At 41.8% G+C, this 20,337-nt stretch overlaps 1 protein-coding gene across 3 annotated transcripts in view; it reads right to left on the bottom strand.

Moving 5' to 3' along the window:
- erbin (erbb2 interacting protein) overlaps window positions 1-20,337 on the bottom strand; it is a 149,173-nt gene that overhangs the window by 111,178 nt on the left and 17,658 nt on the right. For all 3 annotated transcript variants that reach the window (XM_045691888.2, XM_014137072.3, XM_045691890.2), the window contains exon 2: window positions 18,143-18,218. The gene's annotated coding sequence lies outside the window, so the exon portion shown is untranslated. The remainder of the gene's footprint in view (window positions 1-18,142; window positions 18,219-20,337) is intronic.

Here is a 20,337-nt window from a genome sequence, read left to right as displayed (position 1 = left end):
AATATAATTAGCAGTAAGCTTTAGTTGTCTTTTTGCACTGAGTCAATTCCTCACGCTGCTGTTTCCAACGTCTTATCATCGACTCATTAAGACCAAGCTCCCGTGCAGCAGCTCTATTTCCTTTTCCAACAGCCAGATCAATCGCCTTCAACTTGAAAGCTGCATCATATGCATTTCTCCGTGTCTTTGCCATGATGAGGGTGACAAAATGACTACCGTAATCAGAATGGTGGGAAGTTTGGAAAAAAAAAATTGAAAGCGGGAAAAATCCATATATTAGCTGCGTCATTGTTTAAGCCGCGATGTTCAAAGCGTGGGAAAAAAGTTGCAGCTTATAGTCCGGAATTTACGGTAAATTTACCACAGGTGAACTCCAATCAAGTTGTAGAAACATCTCAAGGATGATCAATGGAAACAGGATGCACCTGAGTTTAATTTCGAGTTTCAAAGCAAAAGATCTGAATACTTATGTAAATAAGATATTTCAGTTTTTAATTTTTAATACATTTGCAAAAATGTCTAAAAACCTGTTTTCACTTTGTCATTATGGGGCATTGTGTTTTAGAAAAATGGAATGGGTCCGAATACTTTCCGAATGCACTGTATGTTTAGATTTTTCATACATTCTATGGCTGCACGATACGACTAATGATGAGTTCTGCTATGTTTCTAGTGCAGGCTGCACACACTTCATCAGTCTTGCATTCACAAGGACAATATTCTCACCCATCAAACTATTGTTATTTAATTTGGTCTTTATATATAGCCTATTAATATACTGTACGTGTGTAATTATTTTGGATTTAGAATGGCCCACAAAAAAAACATGTCATCCATACCCTGGACTCGAGTAGTGAATGGAGGTAACATGCAGTTACGTTTTTAATATGCAAGCAAAGGCAGCGCATCCATAAGGATAGGCTATAATTTAGGAAAATTTCCCTAATTAGCCAACTCCTGTCTATACAGAAATAAATTAAATCATTCAAAATAGGCTACCAAAAAATGATTTGGCCAGAGAGGATATTTAGCTTTTAGCGGATTATTGTCTTTCATTTGAAGAATTTAACAATAAATATAGCAGCACGAGAAAGTTGGGATCCTCTTTTAAATAGTGGCCGGTCAAAACTCTGTTTTCACAATGACTGGGTTTATGAGAACACGTTTCACTAGGCTCTGTAGGCTATGTGCTCTCTAACTGTGTTCCAGGGGTCTTAGGCCTATAGGCTACGTGGCCACTTTAGTTGTGATACAAATCTAATCAAAACATATAGGCCTATGGCCTAGGAAACATAGTGGTGTAAAGTACTTAAGTAGTACTTTAAAGTATATTTACTTAAGTAATTTGGGGGGGGGTTCTGTACTTTACTATTTATATTTTTGACAAGTTTTACTCCACTACATTCCTAAAGAAAATGTACTTTTTACTCCATACATTTTCTCTGACACCCAAAATACTCGTTACATTTTGAATGCTTAACAGTACAGGAAAATGGTCAAATTCAAGCACTTATCAAGAGAACATGCCTACTGCCTCTGATCTGGCGGACTCACTAAACACAAATGCTTAATTTGTAAATGAAGAATATCGTGCCGTCTGGTTAACTTAATATAACGAATTTGAAATGATTTATACTTTCTGTTGATACTTACTGTAAGTATATTTTTGCAATTATATTTACTTTTGATACTGAAGTATTTTTAAAAACAAATACTTTTATACTTGACTTTTACTCAAGTATAATTTTACTGGGTGACTTTCAATTTTATTTTCTATTAAGTTATCTTTACTTTTACTCAAGTATGACAATTGGGTACTTTTTCCACCACTGAGGCTACATGTGTGCGACAATGATTTGAAAAAGTCAACAACAAAATAAGGCATGCGCTATTTCTTGCCTTACTACAGTGGGGGGGAAAAGTATTTGATCCCCTGCTGATTTTGTACGTTTGCCCACTTACAAGGAAATGATCAGTCTACAATTTTAATGGTAGGTTTATTTGAACAGTGAGAGACAGAATAACAACAAAAAAATCCAGAAAAACTCATGTCAAAAATGTTATAAAATGATTTCCATTTTAATGAGGGAAATAAGTATTTGACCCCTCTGCAAAACATGACTTAGTATTTGATGGCAAAACCCTTGTTGGCAATCACAGAGGTCAGACGTTTCTTGTAGTTGGCCACCAGGTTTGCACACATCTCAGGAGGGATTTTGTCCCACTCCTCTGTGCAGATCTTCTCCAAGTCATTAAGGTTTCGAGGCTGACGTTTGGCAACTCGAACCTTCAGCTCCCTCCACAGATTTTCTATGGGATTAAGGTCTGGAGACTGGCTACGCCACTCCAGGACCTTAATGTGCTTCTTCTTGAGCTACTCCTTTGTTGCCTTGGCCGTGTGTTTTGGGTCATTGTCATGCTGGAATACCCATCCACGACCCATTTTCAATGCCCTGGCTGAGGGAAGGATGTTCTCACCCAAGATTTGACGGTACATGGCCCCGTCAAATGATGCGGTGAAGTTGTCCTGTCCCATTAGCAGAAAAACACCCCCAAAGCATAATGTTTCCACCTCCATGTTTGACGGTGGAGATGGTGTTCTTGGGGTCATAGGCAGCATTCCTCCTCCTCCAAACATGGCGAGTTGAGTTGATGCCAAAGAGCTCCATTTTGGTCTCATCTGACCACAACACTTTCACCCAGTTGTCCTCTGAATCATTCAGATGTTCATTGGCAAACTTCAGACGGGCATGTATATGTATTCTTGAGCAGGGGGACCTTGCGGGCACTGCAGGATTTCAGTCCTTCATGGAGTAGTGTGTTACCAATTGTTTTCTTGGTGACAATGGTCCCAGCTGCCTTCAGATCATTGACAAGATCCTCCCGTGTAGTTCTGGGCTGATTCCTCACCGTTCTCATGATCATTGCAACCCCACGAGGTGAGATCTTGCACGGAGCCCCAGGCCGAGGGATATTGACAGTTCTCTTGTGTTTCTTCCATTTGTGAATAATCGCACCAAATGTTGTCACCTTCTCACCAAGCTGCTTGGCAATGATCTTGTAGCCCATTCCAGCCTTGTGTAGGTCTACAATCTTGTCCCTGACATCCTTGGAGAGCTCTTTGGTCTTGGCCATGGTGGAGAGTTTGGAATCTGATTGATTGATTGCTTCTGTGGACAGGTGTCTTTTTTACAGGTAACAAGATGCGGTTAGGAGCACTCCCTTTAAGAGTGTGCTCCTAATCTCAGCTCGTTACCTGTATAAAAGACACCTGGGTGCCAGAAATCTTTCTGATTGAGAGAGGGTCAAATACTTATTTCCCTCATTAAAATGCAAATCAATTTATAACATTTTTGACATGCGTTTTTCTGGATATTTTTGTTGTTATTCTGTCTCTCACTGTTCAAATAAACCTACCATTAAAATTATAGACTGATCCTTTCTTTATCAGTGGGAAAACGTACAAAATCAGCAGGGGATCAAATACTTTTTTCCCCCTCGGTACACACGCTGGGCATCATTCACAAGTGACAATACATCATTCACAAATGATAATATTGTCACGCATCAGACTTCTTATCTTTACATAAACTAAATATATACAGTACCAGCCAAAAGTTTGGACACACATACTCATAAAAGTGTATTTTTTATTTTTACCATTTTCTACATTGTAGAATAATAGTGAAGACATCAAAACTATAAAATAACACATATGGAATCATGTAGTAACCAAAAAAGTGTTAAACAAATCAAAATATATTAGAGGTCGACCGATTAATCGGCATGGCCGATTAATTCGGGCCGATTTCAAGTTTTCATATCAACTGGTAATCGGCATTTTGGAACGCCGATTATGGCCGATTACATTGCATTCCACGAGGAAACTGCATGGCAGGCTGACCACCTGTTACGCGAGTGCTGCAAGGAGCCAAGGTAAGTTGCTAGCTAGCATTAAACTTATCTTATAAAAAACAATCAATCTTCACATAATCACTAGTTAACCTGTTAGGGCTAGGGGGCAGTATTGACACGGCTGGATAAAAAACATACCCGATTTAATCTGGTTACCACTCCTACCCAGTAACTAGAATATGCATATACTTATTACATATGGATAGAAAACACCCTAAATTTTCTAAAACTGTTTGAATGGTGTCTGTGAGTATAACAGAACTCAAATGGCAGGTCAAAACCTGAGAGATTCCTTTACAGGAAGTGGCCTGTCTGACCATTTCTTGAACTTGTTTTCCATCTCTATCATTTACTAAGGATCTCTGCTCTAACGTGACACTTCCCACGTCTTCCATAGGCTCTCAGAGCCCGGGAAAAAACAGAATGTCGTCATTCCAGCCCCAGGCTGAAACACATTATCGCCTTTCTCAAGTGGCCGATCAAGGGACACTGGCTTATGCGCGTAACCCCGACCGCCCCCGCCTTTGGGATTTTTTCCTCTGTTTGCCGAAAAGGAGATTCCCTGTCGGAATATTATCGCTTTTCTACGAGAAAAATGTCGTAAAAATTGATTTTAAACAGCGGTTGACATGCTTCGAAGTACGGTAATGGAATACTTAGAATTTTATTGTCACGAATTGCGCCATGCGCGCGACACTTCTTTACTATTTCGGATAGTGTCTGGAACGCACGAACAAAACGCCGCTATTCGGATATAACGATGGATTATTTTGGACCAAACCAACATTTGTTATTGAAGTAGCAGTCCTGGGTGTGTATTCTGACGAAGACAACAAAAGGTAATCAAACTTTTATAATAGTAAATATGATTATGGTGAGTGCTAAACTTGCCGGGTGTCTAAATAGCGAGCCCATGATGCCTGGGCTATGTACTTAGAATATTGCAAAATGTGCTTTCACCAAAAAGCTATTTTAAAATCGGACATATCGAGTGCATAGAGGAGGTCTGTATCTATAATTCTTAAAATAATTGTTATGCTTTTTGTGAACGTTTATCGTGAGTAATTTAGTAAAATGTTAGCGAATTCCCCGGAAGTTTGTGGGGGGTATGCTAGTTCTGAACGTCACATGCTAATGTAAAAAGCTGGTTTTTGATATAAATATGAACTTGATTGAACAAAACATGCATGTATTGTATAACATAATGTCCTAGGGTTGTCATCTGATGAAGATCATCAAAGGTGAGTGCTGCATTTAGCTGTCTTCTGGGTTTTGGTGACATTATATGCTGGCTTGAAAAATGGGTGTCTGATTATTTCTGGCTTGGTACTCTGCTGACATAATCTAATGTTTTGCTTTCGTTGTAAAGCCTTTTTGAAATCGGACAGTGTGGTTAGATTAACGAGAGTCTTGTCTTTAAATGGCTGTAAAATAGTCATATGTTTGAGAAATTGAAGTAATAGGATTTTTAAGGTTTTGAAAATCGCGCCACAGGATAGCAGTGGCTGTTACGTAGGTGGGACGAATTCGTCCCGCCTAGCCTAGAGAGGTTAACTACACATGGTTGATGATATTACTAGGTTAACTAGCTTGTCCTGCGTTGCATATAATCAATGCGGTGCCTGTTAATTTATCATCGAATCACAGCCTACTTCGCCAAACGGGTGGTGATTTAACCTGTTAGGGCTAGGGGGCAGTATTTGCACGGCTGGATAAAAAAATGTACCCGATTTAATCTGGTTACTAATCCTACCCAGTAACTAGAATATGCATATACTTATTATATATGGATAGAAAACACCCTAAAGTTTCTAAGACTGTTTGAATGGTGTCTGTGAGTATAACAGAACTCATTTGGCAGGCAAAACCCTGAGACATTTTCTGACAGGAAGTGGATACCTGATGTGTTGTATTACCTTTAAACCTATGCCATTGAAAAACACAGGGGCTGAGGAATATTTTGGCACTTCCTATTGCTTCCACTAGATGTCACCAGCCTTTACAAAGTGTTTTGAGTCTTCTGGAGGGAGATCTGACCGAACAAGAGCCATGGAACGATGATGGCCCATTAGACACCTGGCGCGCGAGTTCATGTTGGGTACCCTCGTTCCAATACGTTATAAAAGAGAATGCATTCGTCCACCTTGAATATTATTCATGTTCTGGTTAAAAAAGGCCCTAATGATTTATGCTATACAACGTTTGACATGTTTGAACGAACGTAAATATATTTTTTCCCCTCGTTCATGAAGTGAAGTCCGGCGGGCTTAGATCATGTGCTAACAAGACGGAGATTTTTGGACATAAATTATGAGCTTTTTTGAACAAAACTACATTCGTTATGGACCTGTGATACCTGGAAGTGACATCTGATGAAGAGAATCAAAGGTAATGGATTATTTACATAGTATTTTTGATTTTAGATCTCCCCAACATGGCGGCTAGTCTGTATCGCAACGCGTATTTTTCTGGGCGCAGTGCTCAGATTATTGCAAAGTGTGATTTCCCAGTAAGGTTATTTTTAAATCTGGCAAGTTGATTGCGTTCAAGAGATGTAAATCTATAATTCTTTAAATGACAATATAATATTTTACCAATGTTTTCTAATTTTAATGATTTAATTTGTGGTGCTGACTTGAATGCCGGTTATTGGAGGGAAACGATTTCCTGAACATCAACGCCACAGTAAAACGCTGTTTTTGGATATAAATATGAACTTGATAGAACTAAAAATGCATGCATTGTCTAACACAATGTCCTAGGAGTGTCATCTGTTGGAGATTGTAAAAGGTTAGTGCATAATTTTAGCTGATTTTATGGTTTTGGTGACGCCTGTCTTTGAATTGGCACAACATTACACACAACTCTTGTAAATGTACTGTCCTAACATACTCTAAATTTATGCTTTCGCCGTAAAACCTTTTTGAAATCGTAAAACGTGGTTAGATTAAGGAGATGTTTATCTTTCAAAGGGTGTAAAATAGTTGTATGTTTGAAAAATTTGAATTTTGACATTTATTTGGATTCAAATTTGCCGCTCTTGAAATGCACCTGCTGTTGATGGAGTGCACCACGGGTGGGACGCTTGCGTCCCACCTAGCCCATAGAGGTTAACAAAAGCGCAATCGCGAAAAAAGCACAATCGTTGCACGAATGTACCTAACCATAAACATCAATGCCTTTCAATAAATCAATACACAGAAGTATATATTTTTTTTAAGAAATTCATGTTAGCAGGCAATATTAACTATGGAAATTGTGTCACTTCTCTTGCGTTCATTGCATGCAGAGTCAGGGTATATGCAACAGTTTGGGCCACCTGGCTCGTTGCGAAGTAATTTTCCAGAATTTTACATAATTATGACATAACATTGAAGGTTGTGCAATGTAACAGCAATATTTAGACTGAGGGTTGCCACCTGTTCTATAAAATACAGAACGATTCCGTATTTCACTGAAAGAATAAACGTTTTGTTTTCGAAATGATAGTTTCCGGATTTGACCATATTAACCTGTTAGGGCTAGGGGGCAGTATTGACACGGCCGGATAAAAAACGTACCCTATTTAATCTGGTTACTACTCCTGCCCAGTAACTAGAATATGCATATAATTATTGGCTTTGGATAGAAAAAACCCTAAAGTTTCTAAAACTGTTTGAATGGTGTCTGTGAGTATAACGGAACTCATATGGCAGGCCAAAACCTGAGAAGATTCCATGCAGGAAGTGGCCTGTCTGACAAGTTGTGTTTCATCTTGGCTCTTTTTATTGAAGACTGAGGATCTTTGCTATAACGTGACACTTCCTACGGCTCCCATAGGCTCTCAGAGCCCGGGAAAAAGCTGAACGATATCGAGGCAGCCTCTGGCTGAAACACTTTATCGCGTTTGGCAAGTGGCCGATCAGAGTACTATGGGCTTAGGCGCGTGCCCGAGTCGACCCCATGCTTTATTTTCTTTCGTCTGTTTACCTAAACGCAGATTCCCGGTCGGAATATTATCGCTTTTTTATGAGAAAAATGGATTTTAAACAGCGGTTGACATGCTTCGAAGTACGGTAATGGAATATTTAGAATTTTTTTGTCACGAATTGCGCCATGCTCGTCACCCTTATTTACCCTTTCGGATAGTGTCTTGAACGCACGAACAAAACGCCGCTGTTTGGATATAACTATGGATTATTTGGGACCAAACCAACATTTGTTATTGAAGTAGAAGTCCTGGGAGTGCATTCTGACGAAGACAGCAAAGGTAATAACATTTTTCTTATAGTAAATCTGACTTTGGTGAGTGCTAAACTTGCTGGGTGTCTAAATAGCTAGCCCTGTGATGCCGGGCTATCTACTGAGAATATTGCAAAATGTGCATTCACCGAAAAGCTATTTTAAAATCGGACATATCGAGTGCATAGAGGAGTTCTGTATCTATAATTCTTAAAATAATGTTATGCTTTTTGTGAACGTTTATCGTGAGTAATTTAGTAAATTCACCGGCAGTGTTCGGTGGGAATGCTAATCACATGCTAGTCACATGCTAATGTAAAAAGCTGGTTTTTGATATAAATATGAACTTGATTGAACAAAACATGCATGTATTGTATAACATAATGTCCTAGGGTTGTCATCTGATGAAGATCATCAAAGGTTAGTGCTACATTTAGCTGTGGTTTGGGCTTATGTGACATTATATGCTAGCTTGAAAAATGGGTGTCTGATTATTTCTGGCTGGGTACTCTGCTGACATAATCTAATGTTTTGCTTTCGTTGTAAAGCCTTTTTGAATTCGGACAGTGTGGTTAGATTAACGAGAGTCTTGTCTTTAAAATGGTGTAAAATAGTCATATGTTTGAAAAATTGAAGTTTTTGCATTTTTGAGGAATTTGAATAACGCGCCACGGGATTACACTGGCTGTTGAGTAGGTGGGACGCAAGCGTCCCACCTAGCCCATAGAGGTTAATGACCAAAGGCTCGTATATCTGTGTTTATTGTATTATAATTAAGTCTATGATTTGATATTTGATAGAGCAGTCTGACTGAGCGGTGGTAGCAGGCTCGTAAGCATTCATTCAAACTTTACTGCGTTTGCCAGCAGCTCGTAGCAATGCTTGATTCACAGCGCTGTTTATGACTTCAAGCCTATCACCTCCTGAGATTAGGCTGGCAATACTAAAGTGCCTATTAGAACATCCAATAGTCAAAGGTATATGAAATACAAATGGTATGGAGAGAAATAGTTGACGCGTCATAATTCCTATAATAACTGCAACCTAAAACTTCTTAACTGGGAATATTGAAGAACTGGGAATATTGAACCATCAGCTTTCATATGTTCTGAGCAAGGCACTTAAACGTTAGAATTTTTACATGGCACATACTGCACTTTTACTTTCTTCTCCAACACTGTGTTTTTGCATTATTTAACCTAGGAATTTGATATTTGAGCATGTTTCATTATTTATTTATTTGAGACTAAATAGATTTTATTGATGTATTATATTAAGTTAAAATAAAAGTGTCCATTCAGTATTGTTGTAATTGTCATTATTACAAATATATATATATATATATATATATATATATAAAAATTGGTTGATTAATCGGTATCGGCTTTTTTTCGGTAATCCAATAATCGGTATCGGCGTTGAAAACCATAAATCAGTCGACCTCTAAAATATATTTTATATTTGAGATTCTTCAAAGTAGCCACCCGTTACCTTGATGACAGCTTTGCACACTCTTGGCATCTGGAATGCATTTCAATTAACTGGTGTGCCTTGTTAAAAGTTAATTTGTGGAATTTCTTTCCTTAATGTGTTTGAGCCAATCAGTTGTGTTGTAAGAAGGTAAAGGTGGCATACAGAAGAAAGCCCTATTTGGTAAAAGACCAAGTCCATATTATGACAAGAACAGCTCAAATAAGCAAGGAGAAACAACAGTCCATCATTACTTTAAGAATTGAAGAAGGTCAGTTAATCTGGAAAATTTTAAGAACATTTAAAGTTTCTTCAAGTGCAGTCGCAAAAACCTTCAAGCACTATGATGAAACTGGTTATCATGAGGACCGCCAGAGGAAAGGAAGACCCAGCGTTACCTCTGATGCAGAGGATAAGTTCATTAGAATTACCAGCCTCAGAAATTGCAGCCCAAATAAATGCTTCACAGAGTTCAAGTAACAGACACATCTCAACATCAACTGTTCAGAGGAGACTGCGTGAATCAGGCCTTCATAGTCGAATTGCTGCAAAGAAACCACTACTAAAGGACACCAATAAGAAGAAGAGACTTGCTTGGGCCAAGAAACATGAGCAATGGACATTAGACTGGTGGAAATCTGTCCTTTGGTCTGATGAGTCCAAATATGAGATTTTTGGTTACAACCGCTGTGTCTTTGTGAAATGCAGTGAACGGATTATCTCTGCATGTGTAGTTCCCACTGTGAAGCATGGAGGAGGTGTAATGGTGCTTTGCTGGTGATACTGTCTGTGATTTGTTTAGAATTCAAGGTACACTTTACCAGCATGGCTACCCCAGCATTCTGCAGCGATACTCCATCCCGTCTGGTTTGCGCTTAGTGGGACTATCATTTGTTTTTCAACAGGACAAGACCCAACACACCTCCAGGCTGTGTAAGGGCTATTGGGCCAAGAAGGAGAGTAATGGAGTGCTGCATCAGATGACCTGGCCTCCACAATCACCCGACCTCAACCCAATTGAGATGGTTTGGGATGAGTTGGACCACAGAGTGAAGGAAAATCAGCCAACAAGCGTTCAGCATATGTGGGAACTCTTTCAGAACTGTTGGAAAAGCATTCTAGGTGAAGCTGGTTGAGAGAATGCCAAGAGTGTGCAAAGCTGTCATCAAGGCAAAGGGTAGCTACTTTGAAGAATCTCAAATATATTTGTATTTGTTTAACACTTTTTTGGTTACCACATGATTCCATATGTGTTATTTCATAGTTGTGATATCTTCACTATTATTCTACAATGTAGAACATGTAGAAAAACCTTTGAATGAGTAGGTGTGTCCAAACTTTTGACTGGTACTGTATGTGAAATTATTTTTGATTTAGAATAGACAATTATCATGCACCTGTCAGAACAGGAGCAGGGGAAAAGAATACATGTAATTTATGCACTTAAAAAAAACATTTGCCTGCACTAACAATTCTCACAAGCCAGGCAAATTAAATTGATACAAATTACTTTGCTTGTGATGCACGCCGCTCAAATGATACAAATCTAAGAGCCTGAGCGCAACGGACAACGATACAGATGTAACCATTTGCTATTTAATGTTATATCTGAGCGTTACAAGTCAACATTCCATATGCATTTCGCGGCACACCTGAGAGTTCCTCGGGGCACACCAGTGTGTCGCGACTGGTCTATCAAGTGGTATCCTGAGAGTTCAACATGTCCGTAGATCAGCCACAACACCACGTCTGGTTAATATTCAACAGTGTTGAGGCCAGGCCAGGCAACCTCCTGCAATAGAAAATACACTGGACGGGAGTGTAGTGAGGAAGGGTGGACTGAGCACTATCAGAGATCTCTGTTGTCGGGGCCTCCCGAGTGGCGCAGTAGTCTAAGGCACTGCATCGCAGGGAGACCCATGGGGAGGCGCACAATTGGTCCAGCGTTTTCCGGGTTAGGGGAGGGTTTGGCCGGCAGGGACATCCTTGTCCCAATGCACACTAGCAACTCCTGTGGCGGGCCGGGCACCAGGCGTATGGTGTTTCCTCCAACACAATGGTGTGGCTGGCTTCTGGGGTAAGTGAGGAATTGTGTCAAGAAGCAGTGTGGGTTGTGTTTCGGAGGACTCACGGCTCTCAACCTTCGCTTCTCCCGATTCCGTACGGGAGTTGCAGCGATTAGACAAGACTGTAACTACCAATTTGATACCATGAAATTGAGGAGAAAAATGGGTAAAAAAAAATGGAATAAAAGAATAAAAGAGATCTCTGTTGTCATCATGGATGAGCTGCTGCTGTTCTAAAGGGCCCGCTGGGATTTATAGCTTCTAATGCAAAGGCATTCATCAGCAGCAAACCCATGCATTCAACCTGGATCTCAAACACAGCTTTGTTTCTTTCTCTCCATTTGTCTCTTCGTCTCTTTCTGGCGCTCTTTTCCCCGGCTCTTCCTCCCTCTTGTGCTTTTTCTCATTGTTCTTTCTCATCTGCTCTTTCCTCCTTTCTCTCCCACTATCACTGTCTCTCAGCAGCCCAGCACTTAGCCAACAATGAGGCTACACTTCCCTGTTTGAAATTAAACAGTGGCTTAAGAGGATTCATCTCTGGAGAAGCCGGCTGCGTTTGACGTGTAGCGCAGGGTATTTGTTGATTAATAAGGGAGTGAGAGCGCCTAAAATGTAGAAACAACATTGTGGAGGAGAAACAGAACTCTTCTACCAATCAAATGTTATTAATTTACATTCTTCTCATGAAGTGCTTCACAGTGACCCGGCTTTAATGTGTCTTCCGTCCTCATATAGGCCCCTAGGCCTGCGTTTACTCTTTTTACAGAGTGTTTGATCTCCCGTACAGCCTCATTCATTAGGCCAGGTGGGGCTCTCGGAAAGGGGCTGATTGGTCAGCAACACCAGTCCAATTGGGCACTCTGGAGCAGGCCTACATGGGGGAGAATCTCTGGCCTGGGCAGAAATGCTTATTTCAGCTGCTACCACAGATAGAACAGTAACAGTACTGTAGTGTAGCCTACAGTACCATCTTCCTGGAATAGACTCTTAAAGGGAATCATGAGTCTTTACTCACCAAAGTAACAACACAGTGTGGTCAAAGACTTGCCTATATCTAAACATAGTTATGTTTTAGCGTTTTTACATATTTATTAACTTATTTCCGGATATCTTCGGAACTACCCACAATCCACTATTTCTCAACGTCATATGGAGAACCGGTGCTACGAAGCCAGTTCCAGCTGGCTAACGTTAGCTACTAGCGATGTAATTCCATTTACATTCCAAACCAAGTGTTGGCGCTGGCGAGCTACTATGTACATCCACGAAGAAGAAACCATATAAATTATTTTTCTCCTGTGCGTTTGGTAGTGGTAGTCGATTGAGCAAGTGAGTGTTGTAGTAGTTTTCCTTCGTTTGTAGCTAGTGCAGTAATACCTACACAGTGCAGTAATACCTACAAGGACAGGGTTTGTGGCCAAAAATGAGAAGCAAGCATTGAAGTCAGAACGGTTTGTCCGGTTGAAGCGAGCGGTTTGGCGTATGGGAACCATGCGCACGTCTACTGTATGTCGTGCTCATTTCACCCCGGAGGACTTCGATGGCTTAGTATAACCAGTGGAAGACAGGATTTGGAATAAGACTGACTGAAACCAGGTGTTGTGCCAAGCGTGAATGTGAAGCTTGCAGCCTCTATTTCCTACTGACCTGCCGGTACATCACGAGTGTCAGCAGTAATGGAGATAAACCATGTCAATTCTATGTGGATCTACCTCACTATATCGCTATTGGATTAGCTAGCTGACTCTTCCGCTGAAGGCCTCTCCTTGGCTCTTTGACTTTGGTAGCCAACTCAGCCGTCAAATCGGTAAGTCTCCACTCTTTCTACTTTATATCGGCTGGATTTTTTTGTGGTGTTCTGTGGGTTCCTGCCTATTCTAGTCTAGTTGTTCTCTGGCTTACGACTTAGCTATGACTGTAGTGGTTGGCTAGCGAGGCTAGTTAGCTGGCTAGGCTAGCAGGCTAAAATAACTAACTTTAGCTGGTTGGCTTGCCGGCAAATTAACTGCATATACCGGTAACACTTGATAACTGGTTAGATGGCGTTATGTACTTCCAAAACATTGGTTTACTTTAATGTAGCTGTAAGCTAGGTGTTGATAGCAACTGGCTGACTCACGCAGTGCTAACGTTAGCAGGCTAGTAGGGCTAACTTTAGCAGACTAGTTGGCTAGCAACCTTGCAAGCTGATTTGTAACAATGAATTCATAGAGTATTTGCTTGTAAGTTGGTTAAAATATACATTAGTGAGTCATGTGTGCAATTGTTTTAGTGAGTCATGAGTGCAATTGTTTTGGATTAATTTGAAGTTTTACATTTGAAGTTATTTCTGTTGCCGTTTACATTATAGGAAATAGGCTAGCTTGCCGGGTCCTTCATATTACGTCACACCCCACAAATGTTTTTTTCGGCATGACTTCGGCATTCTGATCAGTTTTATGTAATAACTAGAAAAATCTAAAAATTAGGTAACTTTGCATTGGGACTTTTGATGAGTATTCTAATGCAAATTCAGATGTTACGTGTGGGTACGTTTATGCTACCTACGCTTTAACAATTTCTGTGGGTGGCAGGGAGAGAAAAGCAGGGAAATATTGCATGGCACATATTCCTGTTATGGTCCAAAAGAGAGCCATCAGTTTCACTCTGAATGGGTCACAATAATAAACTCAGCAAAAAAAGAAAACATCCCTTTTTCAGGACCCTGTCTTTCAAAGATCATTCATAAATATCCAAATAACTTCACAGATCTTCATTGTAAAGGGTTTAAACACGGTTTCCCATGCTTGTTCAATGAACCATAAACAATTAATGAACACGCACCTGTGGAACGGTCGTTAAGACACTAACAGCTTACAGACGGTAGGCAACTAAGGTCACAGTTATGAAACTTAGGACACTAAAGAGGCCTTTCTACTGACTCTGAAAAACACCAAAAGAAAGATGCCCAGGGTCCCTGCTCATCTACGTGAATGTGCCTTAGGCATGCTGCAAGGAGGCATGAGGACTGCAGATGTGGCCAGGGCAATAAATTGCAATGTCCGTACTGTGAGACGCCTAAGACAGTGCTACAGGGAGACAGGACGGCCAGCTGATCGTCCTCGCAGTGGCAGACCACGTGTAACACCACCTGCACAGGATCGGTACAGCCGAACATCACATCTGCGGGACAGGTACAGGATGGCAACAACTTCCCGAGTTACACCAGGAACGCACAATCCCTCCATCAGTGCTCAGACTGTCTGCAATAGGCTGAGAGGCTGGACTGAGGACTTGTAGGCCTGTTGTAAGGCAGGTCCTCACCAGACATCACCGGCAACAACGTCGCCTATGGGTACAAACCCACCGTCGCTGGACCAGACAGGACTGGCAAAAAGTGCTCTTCACTGACGAGTCGCGGTTTTGTCTCATCAGGGGTGATGGTTGGATTCGCGGTTATCGTCGAAGGAATGAGCGTTACACCGAGGCCTGTACTCTGGAGCGGAATCGAATTGGAGGTGGAGGGTCCGTCATGGTCTGGGGCGGTGTGTCACAGCATCATCGGACTGAGCTTGTTGTCATTGCAGGCAATCTCAACGCTGTGCGTTACAGGGAAGACATCCTCCTCCCTCATGTGGTACCCTTTCTGCAGGCTCATCCTGACATGACCCTCCAGCATGACTTTGCCACCAGCCATACTGCTCGTTCTGTGCGTGATTTCCTGCAAGACAGGAATGTCAGTGTTCTGCCATGGCCAGTGAAGAGCCCGGATCTCAATCCCATTGAGCACGTCTGGGATTTGTTGGATCGGAGGGTGAGGGCTAGGGCCATTCCCCCCAGAAATGTCCGGGAACTTATTGGTGGAAGTGGGGTAAAATCTCACAGCAAGAACTGGCAAATCTGGTGCAGTCCATGAGGAGGAGATGCACTGCAGTACTTAATGCAGCTGGTGGCCACACCAGATACTGACTGTTACTTTTGATTTTGACCCCCCCTTTGTTCAGGGACACATTATTCCATTTCTGTTAGTCACATGTCTGTGGAACTTGTTCAGTTTATGTCTCAGTTGTTGAATCTTGTTACGTTCATACAAATATTTACACAAGTTAAGTTTGCTGAAAATAAACGCAGCTGACAGTGAGTTTAGAATGTCCAGACCTCAGAAAAATGAATTAGGCCTATTATTAAATAACTGAAAAGCTGTTTAGGACAGCAATGAATGACACAGTTATGGACCAGTTATTGACAAGCTGTCTACCGTGCAAGTTATTGACAAAAGGTGTTATACCTTTGTTACCGATGCAATCTTTCTATTGCAATGTGCAATCTACAGATCACTTTGCAAGCACACAATCACAAATAAGCAGGCAGAATGCTGGCCCGCGTAGATGGAAACAGAAAAGTCTGAGCCTTTCGGGTAAAACACTGGGGTAAATCACAGATGGAAATGTACCATTAATTAAAATATATCTTGCAACACTAGGTTTTCTGAAACAACTCAAAACTTTAAAAAAGCTTTTTATGCGACAGTATAGGATAAGCACAGCCTCTCCTTGCAATTTGTCTACCCTGGTGTTGTTTATCAGCAGAAAGTTTAACCCCCACACTGTGTGTAGATTGAAGTCTGTAGGCATGTATTAAGAGTATGTAGGTAGGCCCACATTTGCAGTCAAATCATTGCATCTGTTCCTCTATGTCAGGGTTCTGGCGGCCCGCGGGCTGAATTTGGCCCGTGGGTGGTTTTATTTGGCCCAAGTTTTCATTGTTGGACATAGACTGTAAAACACCAGAAAATCAGCTCCAAGAGATTTTTAGTTTGGAAATCTGTAATCAAGTATTCAGTGCTATCTGTGCCGCAGTGCTAGCTGTGCCACTAGAGATCCTGGTTTGAGTCCAGGCTCTGTCGCAGCCGGCCATGACCGGGAGACCCATGGGACGACGCACAATTGGCCCAGCGTCGTCCTGGTTAGGGGAGGGTTTGGCCTGGCAGGGATGCTCTTGTCCCATCGCGCTCTAGTGACTCCTGTGGCGGGCCGGGCGCAATGCACGCTGACACGATCGATAGTTGTACGGTGTTTCCTCCGACACATTGGTGCGGCTGGCTTCAGAGTTAAGCGGGCATTGTGTCAAGAAGCAGTGCGGCTGGGCTGGGTTGTGTTTCGGAGGACGCACGGCTCTCGACCTTTGCCTCTCCCGAGTCCGTACGGGAGTTGCAGCGATGGGAAAAGACTGTAACGACCAATTGGATACCACGAAATTTGGGAGAAAAAGGGGAAATAAAATAAATACATATTATATCAGTTTAGGATTCTTGTGGTCAATTTGCAGTCTACAAATCAACAACCTCTGCATAATCAAAACAGTTGCTTTGTGAGACGGTTTTCACAGTTAGCCATTGTTATGTAAATGCTAGATGAAAAGTACCAGTGGCCTGCCTTTGGCCCCAAGTGAGAGCAGGTCCGCCGGAACCTTGGCCAAGTGAGACATGGGTGCTGGCATGCATAGATGGAAACCGAAACGTCTGAGTCTTCTGGGTAAAACACTGTGGTAAATCCTGTATGGAAATGTTCCACCACCATGGCACATTTACCGCAGTGTTTTACCCAAAAGGCTCAGAAGAGTGCTGCTGGTGTGCTTATGCAAAACATGAGCCCAAACCTGACAAGCATCAACAGGAGCAGCACCCCACCCTGTTCTCCTGGAGGCCAAAAGATAGGACACATTGGCCGGCCAAAGTGTCTTAAATTACAGATTTAACAGGCGTGAGAGCAGTCTTGAGTCAGACCTCTTGATCATGTAGATGAGCGAACACAGAAACAAGCATGTTAACAACCCTTTCCAGGCCTTATTGCAAATTCCATATGCTTGAGAACGCTAAAGTCAGAACAGTAACAGAGCAAGGCAATGAAGGCTATGGAGGATCCAAAGATTACCATGTTACAGAAAAGATACGTGAGCGGTAGTCTAGCAGGCCATTACACAGAGCTAGGCTCAAAGTCAAGTCCAGCAGGCCATTACACAGAGCTAGGCTCAAAGTCAAGCCCAGCAGGCCATTACACAGAGCTAGGCTCAAAGTCAAGCCCAGCAGGCCATTACACAGAGCTAGGCTCAAAGTCAAGCCCAGCAGGCCATTACACAGAGCTAGGCTCAAAGTCAAGCCCAGCAGGCCATTACACAGAGCTAGGCTCAAAGTCAAGCCCAGCAGGCCATTACACAGAGCTAGGCTCAAAGTCAAGCCCAGCAGGCCATTACACAGAGCTAGGCTCAAAGTCAAGCCCAGCAGGCCATTACACAGAGCTAGGCTCAAAGTCAAGCCCAGCAGGCCATTACACAGAGCTAGGCTCAAAGTCAAGTCCAGCAGGCCATTACACAGAGCTAGGCTCAAAGTCAAGCCCAGCAGGCCATTACACAGAGCTAGGCTCAAAGTCAAGCCCAGCAGGCCATTACACAGAGCTAGGCTCAAAGTCAAGCCCAGCAGGCCATTACCTTACCTTGTCATTTATGACCCGGGCTACTGGATCCCAGCTGGTGGCAGGTGAGAGACCCAACAGCAGCACAGGTGCTTATCTGGAGAAGGGAATAAGCAGATACGTTGGTTAAGTACAGAAACACTTACGCTAAATCTTCTCATAATCTTAGGGTTAAGCCTAAATGGCCTGTTACCCTTATTAGACAGGATTATCCCAGCCAAATTATCTTTATCTACTTAAACCAACATGGAGAAAGATGGGGGGGTTTATGTGATGTAAGGATTTTGCAAAAGAGCTGTTTTTGTTAATTGCATTCAGTGATACTCCGGAGCTAGGAGTCCAGAATTCCACCATACCCCACTCTGAGGCTATGCTCATAAAATAAACAGTTTCTCTGAGGCAGTGCATAGGCCTACATTTCATTGTGTCTTTTTACATATCAACTCCAATTTGAAAAAAAACTTCAAATATGCACCAGAACCCATATCTTGGGTAACAATGACATTTGAAAAACACAAACAATGCAGTGTTTACAAATAGCTTATTAGGCTACATTGACTTTTGAATCAATTAGGGATGCAAATTTCGGTCAATTTTGCTGCCGACTAACTGACCCTCATTAACATTTTTTTTCAAACAGTAAAATGAAGAGACCAACAGAAAATACTATCAGAGATCTGCATATAATGACGAGATGCTTATGTTTCTGCCCTGACAATGGGAGTCTTCCCAAGGCTGTAAGGCAGGCGACAAGCTTAGGCCCAAAATAAACCCATAGCAATGTATTGGCCATATTTTCGACATATTTTGGTGAGAGTGAAACCTCCCGCTTTGCCTCTTCCTATCTGATACTATGCATGATACAAGGACAGGACAATTTTCATTAAGAGCTTAATGGAAACATGCAACAATAGCAAGCCTATCGTTTTACTGTTCAAAAGGCTACTGCCTATTATTGAATTTGCAACTCTTACAATGAATAATACAACGTAATCTTCAAACATTTGCCTAAATGCAGTTCTCGGAAAACACCGTTCTAAACCTATTGCGAGCAGTTGTTACAGTAATTGAAATCTCCATTAGAAACTTAGAGGGTGAATCTAATAGCAACAACTATGATGGGTTACTAATATAGGATCCTGCTTTGGCTTCTGGACAATGAAAGAAAGTTGATATGAAATCCAAGAGAACAGGAGAGAAATTCTGGTTAATGGCTTGAGGAAGTCTTTATAAAATAATTGCCTCGTTTCTACGGATGGATTTTTGCAAGGCTACTTTGAAGCAAGGTAAAACATGCCTCGCTATTTGAAGTAAAGTAAAACGTTCAGGTTTCAAACAATTAAACCACAGACAGAGCAATGAGACAGATATTACTACCAAATATATGGTAGTGAGAGGAAGCCCAGTGGCCAGCAGTGGGAGAAGATGGAACGAGATGGATTTTGGCAGACGTTCTGCTAATTTTCTCATTGATTAACATTTGATCTCAATACAGTTTGCAGTTCCCAAAACTACCATCTGTTACGAACAGAGTGGACTAAGTTTTGTAGACTTTACCCATTGCCAAAGTAAAAAAACAATGTGTTGTTGTAACGCCCTGGCCATAGAGAGGGGTTTTTTGTTCTTTATTTTGGTTAGGCCAGGGTGTTACATTGGGTGGGCGTTCTATGTTCTGTTTCTATGCTTTTATATTTCTTTGTTTTGGGCCGTGTGTGGCTCCCAATCAGGCACAGCTGAAGTTCGTTGTTGTTGATTGGGAGTCACACATAAGTGCATGTTTTTCCATTGGGGTTTTGTGGGTAATTGTTTCTGTTAGTGTTTGCACCTGACAGGACTGTTGGCTGTCGGTTTTCTATTTTCTTGTTTTTGTATAGTGTTCTCGTTGTTCAATTAAATATTAAATGATGAACACTAACTCCGCTGCGTTTTGGTCCACTCTCTCTTCAGACAGCCCTTACAGAATTACCCACCACAAAAGGACCAAGCAGGAAGGAAGGACCAACGGCAACGGTATGAGGGAACACGGCTGGGAAGGATGCCCGAGAGGCAGCCCCAAAAAATGTTTTGGGGGGGGCACACGGGGAGTGTGGCAGAGTCAGGTTGGAGACCTGAGCCAGCTCCCCGTGCTTACAGGAGGCAACGTAGTACTGGTCAGGCACCGTGTTATGCAGTGTCCCCAGTACGCGTGGAGAGCCCGGTGCGTTACATCCCAGCTC

This window comes from Salmo salar, chromosome 01 (genome assembly GCF_965601325.2).
Source record: "Salmo salar chromosome 01, fSalSal1, whole genome shotgun sequence".
NCBI classification, from domain to species: Eukaryota; Metazoa; Chordata; class Actinopteri; order Salmoniformes; family Salmonidae; genus Salmo; species Salmo salar.
Note: the sequence above shows the minus strand (reverse complement) of the source record. Positions and strands in the feature narration are given on the sequence as shown.